This window comes from Anolis sagrei, chromosome X (genome assembly GCF_037176765.1).
Source record: "Anolis sagrei isolate rAnoSag1 chromosome X, rAnoSag1.mat, whole genome shotgun sequence".
Lineage (NCBI taxonomy): Eukaryota > Metazoa > Chordata > Lepidosauria > Squamata > Dactyloidae > Anolis > Anolis sagrei.
Window position 1 is genome coordinate 107,251,084 of NC_090034.1, and position 14,667 is coordinate 107,265,750.

A 14,667-nucleotide genomic window follows, 5' to 3' on the forward strand; every position below is an offset into this window, starting at 1 on the left:
GATCTGCTCCCTCCTCCCTGTGGCTTCCTCTCACATATTTATACATGGCTATCATATCCCCTCTCAGCCTTCTCTTCTTCAGGCTAAACATGCCCAGCTCCTTAAGCCGCTCCTCATAGGGCTTGTTCTCCAGATTTGGACATCATCCGCGTACAGATGACACCGTACCCCGAAACTCCGAATGATCTCCCCCAGCGGCTTCATGTAGATGTTAAACAACATTGGGGACAGAATTGATCCCTGTGGGACCCCACACGACAACGGTTGTGGGGCCGAACAGGTGTCACCCAATGACTATGAAGGTGTTGACAAGCTACATACAATATAGATGTACCCTACCCTTTGCTCTAGAAGGAATGCAGTTTGGCACCACTTTAACTGCTATGGATACATGGGAGATGTAGTTTTACAAGGTCCTTAGCCAATATTGCGTGACCATATTACAATTCCTATGACTCCTCGGTATCGAGCAATGACTATGAAGAGCTGTGATGTCTTCTGGGAACCTCTGGTTGATGAGTGCCATGGTGTCTGCTACCGGGACCATGGTCAATAGAGACACCACATCGAAGCTGATCAGTTTGTCGTTTGTATTTAGCTTGAGATTGCTGATTTTTTCTATGAAGTGGGATGAGTCCTTGATGTAGTGTGTAGTGAGCCCAATATGGCTTTGTAACTGTGCAACAAGAAATTTTGCTAGGTCGTATGTGGGGGATCCATTGGCACTCAGTGGGTCTGAGTGGGGTGGATTCCTTATGGATTTTTGGGAGTTCATAAAGCCTAGGTGGAAGGGCTTCTGATTTACATAGCTGTTGTCGTATGTTGAAGTTGATTGAGGAGTTCTTAATCAGGAGTTCTTAATCAGGATTGAGGAGTTCTTAAGGCCGAGCAATGCCTTCGGCGTTCTGCCAGGCTTCAACAGAAAAAGATAAGGGCCACTCAAGGAAAGCGGAACCAAGGAAAGTTGAAACATTCACACCTAGCTCAAACAGACAAGAGTCCTTTGTCCCACCCTGGTCATTCCACAAATATATAAATCCCCTTTTCCTACTTCCAACAGACCTCACTACCTCTGAGGATGCTTGCCATAGATGCAGGTGAAACGTCAGGAGAGAATGCTTCTAGACCATGGCCCTATAGCCCAAAAAAACCTACAACAACCCAACAAAAGTTTGCTCCAGGCACTGTCAGGCCATTATATGCTAATCAAGGTGGTCAGTTGAAACATTCACACCTAGCTCTAGCAGACAAGAGTCCTTTGTCCCACCCTGGTCATTCCACAGATATATAAACCCCTTTTCCTAGTTCCAACAGACCTCACTACCTCTGAGGATGCTTGCCATAGATGCAGGTGAAACGTCAGGAGAGAATGCCTCTAGAACATGGCCCTATAGCCCAAAAAAACCTACAACAACCCAACAAAAGATTGCTCCAGGCACTGTCAGGCCATTATATGCTAATCAAGGTGGTCAGTTGAAACATTCACACCTAGCTCCAACAGACAAGAGTCCTTTGTCTCACCCTGGTCATTCCTCAGATATATAAACCCCTTTTCCTAGTTCCAACAGACCTCACTACCTCTGAGGATGCTTGCCATAGATGCAGGTGAAACGTCAGGAGAGAATGCCTCTAGAACATGGCCCTATAGCCCAAAAAAACCTACAACAACCCAACAAAAGTTTGCTCCAGGCACTGTCAGGCCATTATATGCTAATCAAGGTGGTCAGTTGAAACATTCACACCTAGCTCTAGCAGACAAGAGTCCTTTGTCCCACCCTGGTCATTCCACAAATATATAAACCCCTTTTTCCTACTTCCAACAGACCTCACTACCTCTGAGGATGCTTGCCATAGATGCAGGCGAAACATCAGGAGTGAATGCTTCTAGACCATGGCCATATAGCCCGAAAAATCCTACAGCAACCCAACAAAAGATTGCTCCAGGCACTGTCAGGCCATTATATGCTAATCAAGGTGGTCAGTTGAAACATTCACACCTAGCTCCAGCAGACAAGAGTCCTTTGTGCCACCCTGGTCATTCCACAGATATATAAACCCTTTTTTCCTAGTTCCAAAAGACCTCACTACCTCTGAAGATGCTTGCCATAGATGCAGGCGAAACGTCAGGAGAGAATGCCTCTCTAGACCAGGGCCATATAGCCCGAAAAAACCTACAACAACCCAGTGATTCCGGCCATGAAAGCCTTCGACAATACATTGGACTAATTTGTTTCTGTTTATCTTTTTACCTAATTGGATTTACCTATTCCTTTAAAGCGTCTTTTTTACTTTGCTGTTTTTACTTATCTTCAATAAAAGGATTGTTTTCCCTATTCAACGTGTGGTGTTTTAAAGGCAGAGGGTTATTCCTGTCCTGGAGTGTATAAATATGTGAGAGGAAGCCACAGGGAGGAGGAGGGAGCAAGCTTGTTTTCTGCTTCCCTGGAGATTAGGACGCAATGGAAGAATGGCTTCAAACTACAAGAGAGGAGATTCCATCGGAACACGAGGAAGAACTTCCTGACTGTGAGAGCCGTTCAGCAGTGGAACTCTCTGCCCCAGAGTGTGGTGGAGGCTCCTTCTTTGGAAGCTTTTAAACAGAGGCTGGATGGCCATCTGTCAGGGGTGATTTGAATGCAATATTCCTGCTTCTTGGCAGAATGGGGTTGGACTGGATGGTCCAGGAGGTCTCTTCCCACACTTTGATTCTATGATTCTATGAACTCTACCTTGGACTAATTTGTTTCTGCTTATCTTTTTACCTAGTTTGATTTACCTATTCCTTTAAAGCGTCTTTTTTACTTTGATGTTTTTACTTATCTTCAACTCTTCCAACTCTTTGATTCTATGATTCTATGGTCTGAATGGGGTTGGACTGGATGGCCCTTCCAACTCTTTGATTCTATGATTCTATGATTCTAAGGACTGGATGACCCGGGGGTCTCTTCCAACTCTTTGATTCTATGAACTCTACCTTGGACTGATTTGTTTCTGCTTATCTTTTTACCTAGTTGGATTTACCTATTCCTTTAAAGCGTCTTTCTTACTTTGATGTTTTTACTTATCTTCAATAAAGGGATTGTTTTCCCTATTCAATGTGTGGTGTTTTAAAGTCAGAGAGTTATTCCTTGGACTAATTTGTTTCTGCTTATCTTTTTACCTCATTGGATTTACCTATTCCTTTAAAGCGTCTTTTTTACTTTGATGCTTTTACTTATCTTCACTATAAGGATTGTTTTCCCTATTCAACGTGTGGTGTTTTAAAGTCAGAGAGTTATTCCTTGGACTAATTTGTTTCTGCTTATCTTTTTACCTCATTGGATTTACCTATTCCTTTAAAGCGTCTTTTTTACTTTGATGCTTTTACTTATCTTCACTATAAGGATTGTTTTCCCTATTCAACGTGTGGTGTTTTAAAGTCAGAGAGTTATTCCTTGGACTAATTTGTTTCTGCTTATCTTTTTACCTCATTGGATTTACCTATTCCTTTAAAGCGTCTTTTTTACTTTGATGCTTTTACTTATCTTCACTATAAGGATTGTTTTCCCTATTCAACGTGTGGTGTTTTAAAGTCAGAGAGTTATTCCTTGGACTAATTTGTTTCTGCTTATCTTTTTACCTCATTGGATTTACCTATTCCTTTAAAGCGTCTTTTTTACTTTGATGCTTTTACTTATCTTCACTATAAGGATTGTTTTCCCTATTCAACGTGTGGTGTTTTAAAGTCAGAGAGTTATTCCTTGGACTAATTTGTTTCTGCTTATCTTTTTACCTCATTGGATTTACCTATTCCTTTAAAGCGTCTTTTTTACTTTGATGCTTTTACTTATCTTCACTATAAGGATTGTTTTCCCTATTCAACGTGTGGTGTTTTAAAGTCAGAGAGTTATTCCTTGGACTAATTTGTTTCTGCTTATCTTTTTACCTCATTGGATTTACCTATTCCTTTAAAGCGTCTTTTTTACTTTGATGCTTTTACTTATCTTCACTATAAGGATTGTTTTCCCTATTCAACATGTGGTGTTTTAAAGTCAGAGAGTTATTCCTTGGACTAATTTGTTTCTGCTTATCTTTTTACCTCATTGGATTTACCTATTCCTTTAAAGAATCTTTTTTACTTTGATGTTTTTACTTATCTTCAACAAAAGGATTGTTTTCCCTATTCAACGTGTGGTGTTTTAAAGCCAGAGGGTTATTCCTGTCCTGGAGTGAAACACTAGCTGCACCACACTCAATTATTCCTTCTTATTGACACAACTCTCCGGTGTTATTTTGCAACGGGGTGTTGTTTTTTGTGTGTGGGCGACGCTGGGACAATGAACCCCAAACCGGTGGGTTGAAGAGGACGTTCCCACACGTCCTGCATTAATGATTGACAATAGGCTGACCTGGGTGCCGGATTGCTATTTAATTCCCAGTTGTGAAGGTCCATCTCATCATTCAGAGGCACCTTCCTTTCCATCCTCAGCGTGACTTCTTCTGGATCACCATGAAGCTCTGGATCATCTCTTTGGCCTTGGCTGTCTTTGCAGGTGAGTGGACAGCCCAGGTGGGCAATGCGTTGGGACTCCATAGGTGACCTTAGATGTGCCACGGTGGTGGCCACAGCTTACGGGAGGCCTCCACGGGTACATCTACACCAGTGTTTCTCAACCTGGGGGTCGGGACCCCTGGGAGGGGGTCGTAAGGGGGTTCCAGAGGGGTCACCAAAGACCAGTAGAAAAGACATCATTGGTGGAGTTCAGAATGCTCTTTGATTGGAGGTAAACTATACATCCCAGCAACTACAACTCCCAAATGTCAAGATCTATTTTACCCAAACTTCACCAGTGTTCACATTTGGGCATATTGAGTATTCATGCCAAGTTGGGTCCAGATCCATCATTGCATGAGTCCACAGTGCTCTCTGGATATAGGTAAACTACTATACATCCCAGCAACTACAACTCCCAAATGTCAAGATCTATTTTCCCCAGACTCCACCAGTGTTCACATTTGGGCATATTGCGTATTCATGCCTACTTTGGTCCAGATCATTGTTTGAATCCACAGTGCTCTCTGGATGTAGGTGAACTACAACTCCCAAACTCAAGGTCAATGGTCACCAAACCCTTCCAGTGTTTTCCGTTGATCATGGGAGTTCTGTGTGCCAAATTTGGTTCAAATCCATCACTGGTGGAGTTCAGAATGCTCTTTGATTGTAGGTGAACTATAAATCCCAGCAACTACAACTCCCAAATATCAAGGTCTATTTCCCCCAAACTCCACCAATGTTCACATTGGGGCATATTGAATTTTAGTGCCAAGTTGGGTTCAGATCCATCATTGCATGAGTCCAAAGTGCTCTCAGGATATAGGTGAACTACAACTCCCAAACTCAAGGTCAATGCCCACTAAATTCTTCCAGTGTTTTCCGCTGGTCATGGGAGTTCTGTGTGCCAGTGCTCTCTGGATATAGGTGAACTACAACTCCCAAACTCAAGGTCAATGCCCACTAAATTCTTCCAGTGTTTTCCGCTGGTCATGGGAGTTCTGTGTGCCAAGTTTGGTTCAAATACATTGTTGGTGGTATTCGGAATACTCTTTGATTATAGGTAAACTATAAATCCCAGCAACTACAACTCCCAAATATCAAGGTCTATTTCGCCCAAACTCCACCAATGTTCACATTGGGGCATATTGAATTTTAGTGCCAAGTTGGGTTCAGATCCATCATTGCATGAGTCCAAAGAGCTCTCAGGATATAGGTGAACTACAACTCCCAAACTCAAGGTCAATGCCCACTAAATTCTTCCAGGGTCCCAGGCCCTCGTCATCCGCTCGGCCCCGGAACCGCACGCCCCGAGCAAGCTGTCCGAGTTCCTCGATGATTTTGATCATTTAATGGATGAAATGGATAACACCACAGACCACCGATGGGAGCAGTTCAAGAAATCAAAGACCGGCAAGATCATAGCGTAAGCAAATCCCCTTTTCCCCCAGTCGTACTGCGTATCCCATAATGTTTCCAGTTTGCCAAGGACAGTCCCCATTCATCCCCTGGAAGATATCATGATCTTGCACCCTGATGTTTGGGAGGGACGCGGCTTGATTTTGGGTTAATAATTTGGGGTGTCGTAAGCCTGAGCCTCAGAGGTTACAAAGTTATATGTTCTATACCTTGCTCTTTCTCCTCTTTCTCCTCATTGCTCTCTTCCTTCCTCCCTCCCTTCCTTCCTTCCTTCCTTTCTTCCTTCCCTCCCTCCCTCCCTCCCTCCCTCCCTCTTTTTCTTTCCCTTCTTCCTCCTTCCTTCCTTCTTTCCCTCCCTCCCTCCCTCTTTTTCTTTCCCTTCTTCTTTCTTCCTTCTTTCTTTCTTCCCTTCCTTTGCTCTTTGGTTCCATCCTTCCTTCTCTCTTTCTTTCCTTCCTCCTCTCTTTCCTTCCTTCCCTCCCTCTTTTTCTTTCCCTTCTTCTTTCTTGCTCCCTTCCTTCCTTCCTTCCCTCCCTCTTTTTCTTTACCTTCTTCTTTTTTCCTTCTCTGTTTCTTTCTTCCCTTTCTTTGCTCTTTGGTTCCATCCTTCCTTCTCTCTTTCCTTCCTTCTTTCTTTCCTCTCTTTCCTTCCTTCCCTCTTTTTCTTTCCCTTCTTCTTTCTTGCTCCCTCCCTCCTTCCCTCCCTCCCTCCCTCCCTCCCTTCCTTCCCTCCCTCCCTCCCTCCCTCCCTCTTTTTTCCCTTCTTCTTTCTTCCTTCTCTAACTGTTTCTTTCTTCCCTTCCTTTGCTCTTTGGTTCCATCCTTCCTTCTCTCTTTCCTTCTATCTTTCCTTCCTTCCTTCCTTTCTCTCTTTCCTTCCTTCCTTCCTTCCCTCCCTCCCTCCCGCTTTTTCTTTCCCTTCTTCTTTCTTGCTCCTTTCCTTCCTTCCTTCCTTCCTTCCTTCCTTACTTACTTACTTACTTACCTCCCTCTTTTTCTTTCCCTTCTTCTTTTTCCCTTCTCTACTTTTTTCTTCCCTTCCTTTGCTCTTTGGTTCCATCCTTCCTTCTCTCTTTCCTTCCTTCTTTCTTTCCTCTCTTTCCTTCCTTCCCTCTTTCTTTCCCTTCTTCTTTCTTGCTCCCTCCCTTCCCTCCCTCTTTTTTCCCTTCTTCTTTCTTCCTTCTCTAACTGTTTCTTTCTTCCCTTCCTTTGCTCTTTGGTTCCATCCTTCCTTCTCTCTTTCCTTCTCTCTTTCCTTCTATCTTTCCTTCCTTCCTTTCTCTCTTTCCTTCCTTCCTTCCTTCCTTCCTTCCTTCCTTCCCTCCCTCTTTTTCTTTCCCTTCTTCTTTCTTGCTCCCTTCCTTCCTTCCTTCCTTCCTTCCTTCCTTCCCTCCCTCTTTTTCTTTCCCTTCTTCTTTTTCACTTCTCTACTTCTTTCTTCCCTTCCTTTGCTCTCTGGTTCCATCCTTCCTTCTCTCCTTCCTTCCTTCCTTCCTTCCTTCCTTCCTTCCTTCCTTCCTTCCTTCCTTCCTTCCTTCCCTCCATCTTTTTCATTCCCTTCTTCTTTCTTGCTCCCTCCCTCCCTCCCTTCCTTTTCCTATTCCTTCTCATTCTCTCCTTCCTTCTCATTCGCCTTTTCCTTTTCCTCTCTTCTTTCATCACTCCTCTTCATTCTTCTCCTTCTTATGTATACGTTGCTCTTCTTTCTCCATCTTGTTCTCTTTCTTTCCTACTTCTCCCCTTCCTTCTCATTCTCCTTTTCCTACTTTTCCTCTCCTCTTTTTTCAGCTTTTCCTCCCTCCCTCATCATTCTTCTCCTTTTTTTGCATGTCCTGTGCCTTGCTCTTACTTCTCTTCTTTCTTTCTTTCTTTCTTTCTTTCTTTCTTTCTTTCTTTCTTTCTTTCTGTCTTTCCTCCTTCTCCCTCTCCTTCTCATTTTCCCCTTCCTTTTCATTCTCCTCTTCCTTTTCCACCTCCTCGTTCTCCATCTGTTATGTTCTTCCTCTCCCTCTCGTCCTTCATCCTCTTCCACCTCCTCGTTCTCCATCTGTTATGTTCTTCCTCTCCCTCTCGTCCTTCATCCTCTTCCACCTCCTCGTTCTGCATCTGTTATGTTCTTCCTCTCCCTCTCGTCCTTCATCCTCTTCCACCTCCTCCTTCTCCATCTGTTATGTTCTTCCTCTCCCTCTCATACTTCATCCTCTTCCACCTCCTCCTTCTCCATCTGTTATGTTCTTCCTCTCCCTCTCGTCCTTCATCCTCTTCCACCTCCTCATTCTCCATCTGTTATGTTCTTCCTCTCCCTCTCGTCCTTCATCCTCTTCCACCTCCTCATTCTCCATCTGTTATGTTCTTCCTCTCTCTCTCTCGTCCTTCATCCTCTTCCACCTCCTCATTCTCCGCCTGTTATGTTCTTCCTCTCCCTCTCGTTCTTCATCCTCTTCCACCTCCTCATTCTCCATCTGATATGTTCTTCCTCTCCCTCTCGTCCTTCATCCTCTTCCACCTCCTCATTCTCCACCTGTTATGTTCTTCCTCTCTCTCTCGTCCTTCATCCTCTTCCACCTCCTCATTCTCCATCTGTTATGTTCTTCCTCTCCCTCTCGTCCTTCATCCTCTTCCACCTCCTCATTCTCCATCTGTTATGTTCTTCCTCTCTCTCTCGTCCTTCATCCTCTTCCACCTCCTCATTCTCCATCTGTTATGTTCTTCCTCTCCCTCTCGTCCTTCATCCTCTTCCACCTCCTCATTCTCCATCTGATATGTTCTTCCTCTCTCTCTCTCGTCCTTCATCCTCTTCCACCTCCTCATTCTCCACCTGTTATGTTCTTCCTCTCCCTCTCGTCCTTCATCCTCTTGCACCTCCTCATTCTCCATCTGTTATGTTCTTCCTCTCCCTCTCGTCCTTCACTCTCTTCCACCTCCTCGTTCTCCATCTGTTATGTTCTTCCTCTAACTCTCGTCCTTCATCCTCTTCCACCTCCTCATTCTCCATCTGTTATGTTCTTCCTCTCCCTCTCCTCCTTCATTCTCTTCCACCTCCACATTCTCCATCTATTATGTTCTTCCTCTCCCTCTCGTCCTTCATCCTCTTCCACCTCCTCGTTCTCCATCTGTTATGTTCTTCCTCTCCCTCTCCTCCTTCATCCTCTTCCACCTCCTCATTCTCTATCTGTTATGTTCTTCCTCTAACTCTCCTCCTTCATTCTCTTCCACCTCCTCATTCTCCATCTGTTATGTTCTTCCTCTCCCTCTCGTCCTTCATCCTCTTCCACCTCCTCATTCTCCATCTGTTATGTTCTTCCTCTCTCTCTCGTCCTTCATCCTCTTCCACCTCCTCATTCTCCATCTGTTATGTTCTTCCTCTCCCTCTCCTCCTTCATCCTCTTCCACCTCCTCATTCTCTATCTGTTATGTTCTTCCTCTAACTCTCCTCCTTCATTCTCTTCCACCTCCTCATTCTCCATCTGTTATGTTCTTCCTCTCCCTCTCGTCCTTCATCCTCTTCCACCTCCTCATTCTCCATCTGTTATGTTCTTCCTCTCTCTCTCGTCCTTCATCCTCTTCCACCTCCTCATTCTCCATCTGTTATGTTCTTCCTCTCCCTCTCGTCCTTCATCCTCTTCCACCTCCTCATTCTCCATCTGATATGTTCTTCCTCTCTCTCTCTCGTCCTTCATCCTCTTCCACCTCCTCATTCTCCACCTGTTATGTTCTTCCTCTCCCTCTTGTCCTTCATCCTCTTGCACCTCCTCATTCTCCATCTGTTATGTTCTTCCTCTCCCTCTCATCCTTCACTCTCTTCCACCTCCTCGTTCTCCATCTGTAATGTTCTTCCTCTAACTCTCGTCCTTCATCCTCTTCCACCTCCTCATTCTCCATCTGTTATGTTCTTCCTCTCCCTCTCCTCCTTCATTCTCTTCCACCTCCACATTCTCCATCTATTATGTTCTTCCTCTCCCTCTCGTCCTTCATCCTCTTCCACCTCCTCGTTCTCCATCTGTTATGTTCTTCCTCTCCCTCTCCTCCTTCATCCTCTTCCACCTCCTCATTCTCTATCTGTTATGTTCTTCCTCTAACTCTCCTCCTTCATTCTCTTCCACCTCCTCATTCTCCATCTGTTATGTTCTTCCTCTCCCTCTCGTCCTTCATCCTCTTCCACCTCCTCATTCTCCATCTGTTATGTTCTTCCTCTAACTCTCGTCCTTCATCCTCTTCCACCTCCTCATTCTCCATCTGTTATGTTCTTCCTCTCCCTCTCCTCCTTCATCCTCTTCCACCTCCACATTCTCCATCTATTATGTTCTTCCTCTCCCTCTCGCCCTTCATCCTCTTCCACCTCCTCATTCTCCATCTGTTATGTTCTTCCTCTCCCTCTCGTCCTTCATCCTCTTCCACCTCCTCATTCTCCATCTGTTATGTTCTTCCTCTAACTCTCGTCCTTCATCCTCTTCCACCTCCTCATTCTCCATCTGTTATGTTCTTCCTCTCCCTCTCCTCCTTCATCCTCTTCCACCTCCACATTCTCCATCTATTATGTTCTTCCTCTCCCTCTCGCCCTTCATCCTCTTCCACCTCCTCATTCTCCACCTGTTATGTTCTTCCTCTCCCTCTCGTCCTTCACTCTCTTCCACCTCCTCGTTCTCCATCTGTTATGTTCTTCCTCTAACTCTCGTCCTTCATCCTCTTCCACCTCCTCATTCTCCATCTGTTATGTTCTTCCTCTCCCTCTCCTCCTTCATTCTCTTCCACCTCCACATTCTCCATCTATTATGTTCTTCCTCTCCCTCTCGTCCTTCATCCTCTTCCACCTCCTCGTTCTCCATCTGTTATGTTCTTCCTCTCCCTCTCCTCCTTCATCCTCTTCCACCTCCTCATTCTCTATCTGTTATGTTCTTCCTCTAACTCTCCTCCTTCATTCTCTTCCACCTCCTCATTCTCCATCTGTTATGTTCTTCCTCTCCCTCTCGTCCTTCATCCTCTTCCACCTCCTCATTCTCCATCTGTTATGTTCTTCCTCTCTCTCTCGTCCTTCATCCTCTTCCACCTCCTCATTCTCCATCTGTTATGTTCTTCCTCTCCCTCTCCTCCTTCATTCTCTTCCACCTCCACATTCTCCATCTATTATGTTCTTCCTCTCCCTCTCGTCCTTCATCCTCTTCCACCTCCTCATTCTCCATCTGTTATGTTCTTCCTCTCCCTCTCCTCCTTCATCCTCTTCCACCTCCTCATTCTCTATCTGTTATGTTCTTCCTCTAACTCTCCTCCTTCATTCTCTTCCACCTCCTCATTCTCCATCTGTTATGTTCTTCCTCTCCCTCTCGTCCTTCATCCTCTTCCACCTCCTCATTCTCCATCTGTTATGTTCTTCCTCTCTCTCTCGTCCTTCATCCTCTTCCACCTCCTCATTCTCCATCTGTTATGTTCTTCCTCTCCCTCTCGTCCTTCATCCTCTTCCACCTCCTCATTCTCCATCTGATATGTTCTTCCTCTCTCTCTCTCGTCCTTCATCCTCTTCCACCTCCTCATTCTCCACCTGTTATGTTCTTCCTCTCCCTCTTGTCCTTCATCCTCTTGCACCTCCTCATTCTCCATCTGTTATGTTCTTCCTCTCCCTCTCATCCTTCACTCTCTTCCACCTCCTCGTTCTCCATCTGTTATGTTCTTCCTCTAACTCTCGTCCTTCATCCTCTTCCACCTCCTCATTCTCCATCTGTTATGTTCTTCCTCTCCCTCTCCTCCTTCATTCTCTTCCACCTCCACATTCTCCATCTATTATGTTCTTCCTCTCCCTCTCGTCCTTCATCCTCTTCCACCTCCTCGTTCTCCATCTGTTATGTTCTTCCTCTCCCTCTCCTCCTTCATCCTCTTCCACCTCCTCATTCTCCATCTGTTATGTTCTTCCTCTAACTCTCCTCCTTCATTCTCTTCCACCTCCTCATTCTCCATCTGTTATGTTCTTCCTCTAACTCTCGTCCTTCATCCTCTTCCACCTCCTCATTCTCCATCTGTTATGTTCTTCCTCTCCCTCTCCTCCTTCATCCTCTTCCACCTCCACATTCTCCATCTATTATGTTCTTCCTCTCCCTCTCGCCCTTCATCCTCTTCCACCTCCTCATTCTCCACCTGTTATGTTCTTCCTCTCCCTCTACTCCTTCATCCTCTTCCACCTCCTCATTCTCCATCTGTTATGTTCTTCCTCTAACTCTCCTCCTTCATTCTCTTCCACCTCCTCGTTCTCCATGTTATGTTCTTCCTCTCCCTCTCGTCCATCCTCTTCCACCTCCTCATTCTCCATCTGTTATGTTCTTCCTCTCCCTCTCGTCCTTCATCCTCTTCCACCTCCTCATTCTCCATCTGATATGTTCTTCCGCTCCCTCTCGTCCATCCTCTTCCACCTCCTCATTCTCCATCTGTTATGTTCTTCCTCTCCCTCTCGTCCTTCATCCTCTTCCACCTCCTCATTCTCCATCTGTTATGTTCTTCCTCTAACTCTCGTCCTTCATCTTCTACCACCTCCTTGTTCTCCGTCTTCTTCAGGGAATGGTTGGAGGATGAGGACGAGGCTGCAACCGGGGCTCCTGCCGAGGGCCAGGGCCCGAAGGAAGAGGAGGGCTTCGTGGAGGCCGTGATTGACCTGGTCGGTGACATGTTTGACCTAGGAGAGAAGGCCATCGATGAGATAGACAAGCACAGCACGAAGATCTGGAAGAAGCTCAAGGCGGAGGTGGTGGCCGCAGTGGGCTACCGCCTGGACCCCGTGGTCGAAAAGGTGAGGCCCTACTTGGTTCCGATGATGGAGGCCATCAAGAACCACGAGGGCTTGAACCCTGAGATGGATGCAGAATTCCAGAAGAGCCTGGACTCACTGGACAAGGTGGCCCCACAATACCTCCAGAAGGTCTCAGCGTACTTCTCCAAACTGTTATAGGAGCCCAAGGTGGCCGGAATCAAACCCTCCCGAAGAGGAAGAAATAATTCAAGAAGATTCCCGATGGCCCTGACTTGGATCATGCTCACCTGCAATTTGGAAACGGGCAACGCTTTGCTTTCCCAGAATCCGAAGAGTTGTCCCACTCCCTTCTGTTTTTCCAACCCTAGATCCCAAAATAAAGGAGATGACCTCCAAAATGATTTTGTGTCCTCCTCTGGTTGCCAGGGGGGGTCGAGAGGGGGCCAAAGACCATCTGTTGGTCATGGGGATTCTATGTGGGAAGTTTGGTCCAGTTCTCATGTTGGTGTGGTTCAGAATGCTCTTTGATTGTAGGTGAACTAGAAATCCCAACAACTACAACTCCCAAATGTCAAGGTCTATTTTCCCCAAACTCCACCAGTGTTTACATTTGGGCCTATTGAGTATTCGTGCCAAGTTTGGTCCCAATCCACAATTCTCTGAGTCCACAGTGCTCTCTGGATGTAGGTGAACTACAACTCCCAAAGTCAAGGTCTATTTTCCCGAAACTCCACCAGTGTTTACATTTGGGTCTATTGAGTATTCATGCCAAGTTTGGTCCAGATCCACCATTGTCTGAGTCCACAGTGCTCTCTGGATGGAGGTGAACTACAGCTCCCAAACTTAAGGTCAATGTCCACCAAACCCTTTCAGTATTCTGTGCTAGTCATGGGAATTCTGTGTTCCGAGTTTGGGTCATTTCCATCATTGGTGGAGTTCAGAATGGTCTTTGATTGTAGGTGACCTATACATCCCAGCAACTACAACTCCCAAATATCAAGGTCTATTTTCCCCAAACTCCACCAGTGTTTACATTTGGACTTATTGAGTATTCGTGCCAAGTTTGGTCCCGATCCACCATTGTCTGAGTCCACAGTGCTCTCTGGATGCAGGTGAACTACAGCTCCCAAAGTCAAGGTCAATGTCCACCAAACCCTTCCAGTATTCTGTGGTGGTCATGGGAGTTCTGTGTGCCGGGTTTGTGTCATTTCCATCATTGGTGGAGTAAGAATGCTCTTTGATTGTAGGTGAAATAGAAATCCGAGCAACTGCAACTCCCAAATGTCAAGGTCTATTTTCCCCAAACTCCACCAGTGTTTACATTTGGGCATATGGAATATGAACTACAACTCCCAAACTCAAGGTCAATGACCACCAAACCCTTCCAGTATTCTGTGCTGGTCATGGGAGTTCTGTGTGCCGAGTTTGCGTCATTTCCATCATTGGCGGAGTTCAGAGTTCTCTTTGATTGTAGGTGAACTATAAGTCCCAGCAACTACAACTCCTAAATGTCAAGGTCTATTTCCTCCAAACTCCACCTGTGTTTACATTTCGGTCTATTGAGAACCACTGGTCTATACTGTAGAATGAATGCAATTTGGCCCCTGCTTTAACTGCTGTGACTCCATGAGATGGAATCCTGGGAGTTGCAGTTTCACAAGGTCTTTCGCCTTCTCTGTCAAAGAGCGCTGCAGTGCAGATGCACCTCTAGCTGCTCTTCATTTCTATTATAGGCTGCCAACCAATCCATGGAAGCGTACACACTGTTGAATTGCTGCAGTTTCACTCTACTTTAGTTCCCATGGCTTGACGCAACGGGATCCTGGGAGTTGCAGCTTGGAAGGGCTCCAACAATCTTTGGATGCAAAACTACAACTCCCAAGATCCCATAGGAAGTTGTGCAAGGAAATTCCCAGGATCCCATAGGATGGAGACTCACCTGGAGAGGAAATACTTGCACAGAACAGGCATCCCAGGGTTCATC

The 14,667-nt window shown here is 45.6% G+C and overlaps 1 long non-coding RNA gene across 3 annotated transcripts; it reads right to left on the reverse strand.

Annotated features, from left to right (window-relative positions):
* Positions 1 to 7,267: 7,267 nt before the first annotated feature.
* LOC137095006 (uncharacterized) lies at positions 7,268 to 11,877 on the reverse strand. Of its 3 annotated transcripts, XR_010908753.1 has the most exons (8): positions 11,590 to 11,877; positions 10,585 to 10,820; positions 10,172 to 10,466; positions 9,936 to 9,994; positions 9,285 to 9,343; positions 8,872 to 9,107; positions 8,754 to 8,812; positions 8,622 to 8,692 (listed from the first exon to the last, which is right to left on the reverse strand). It is a non-coding gene; the product is annotated as an uncharacterized lncRNA (long non-coding RNA). The 3 variants fall into 3 exon arrangements; XR_010908754.1 differs by lacking the exons at positions 8,622 to 8,692; positions 8,754 to 8,812 and adding an exon at positions 7,268 to 8,041; XR_010908752.1 differs by lacking the exon at positions 8,622 to 8,692 and having other exon boundaries at positions 8,738 to 8,812.
* Between the last annotated feature and the right edge of the window lie 2,790 nt (positions 11,878 to 14,667).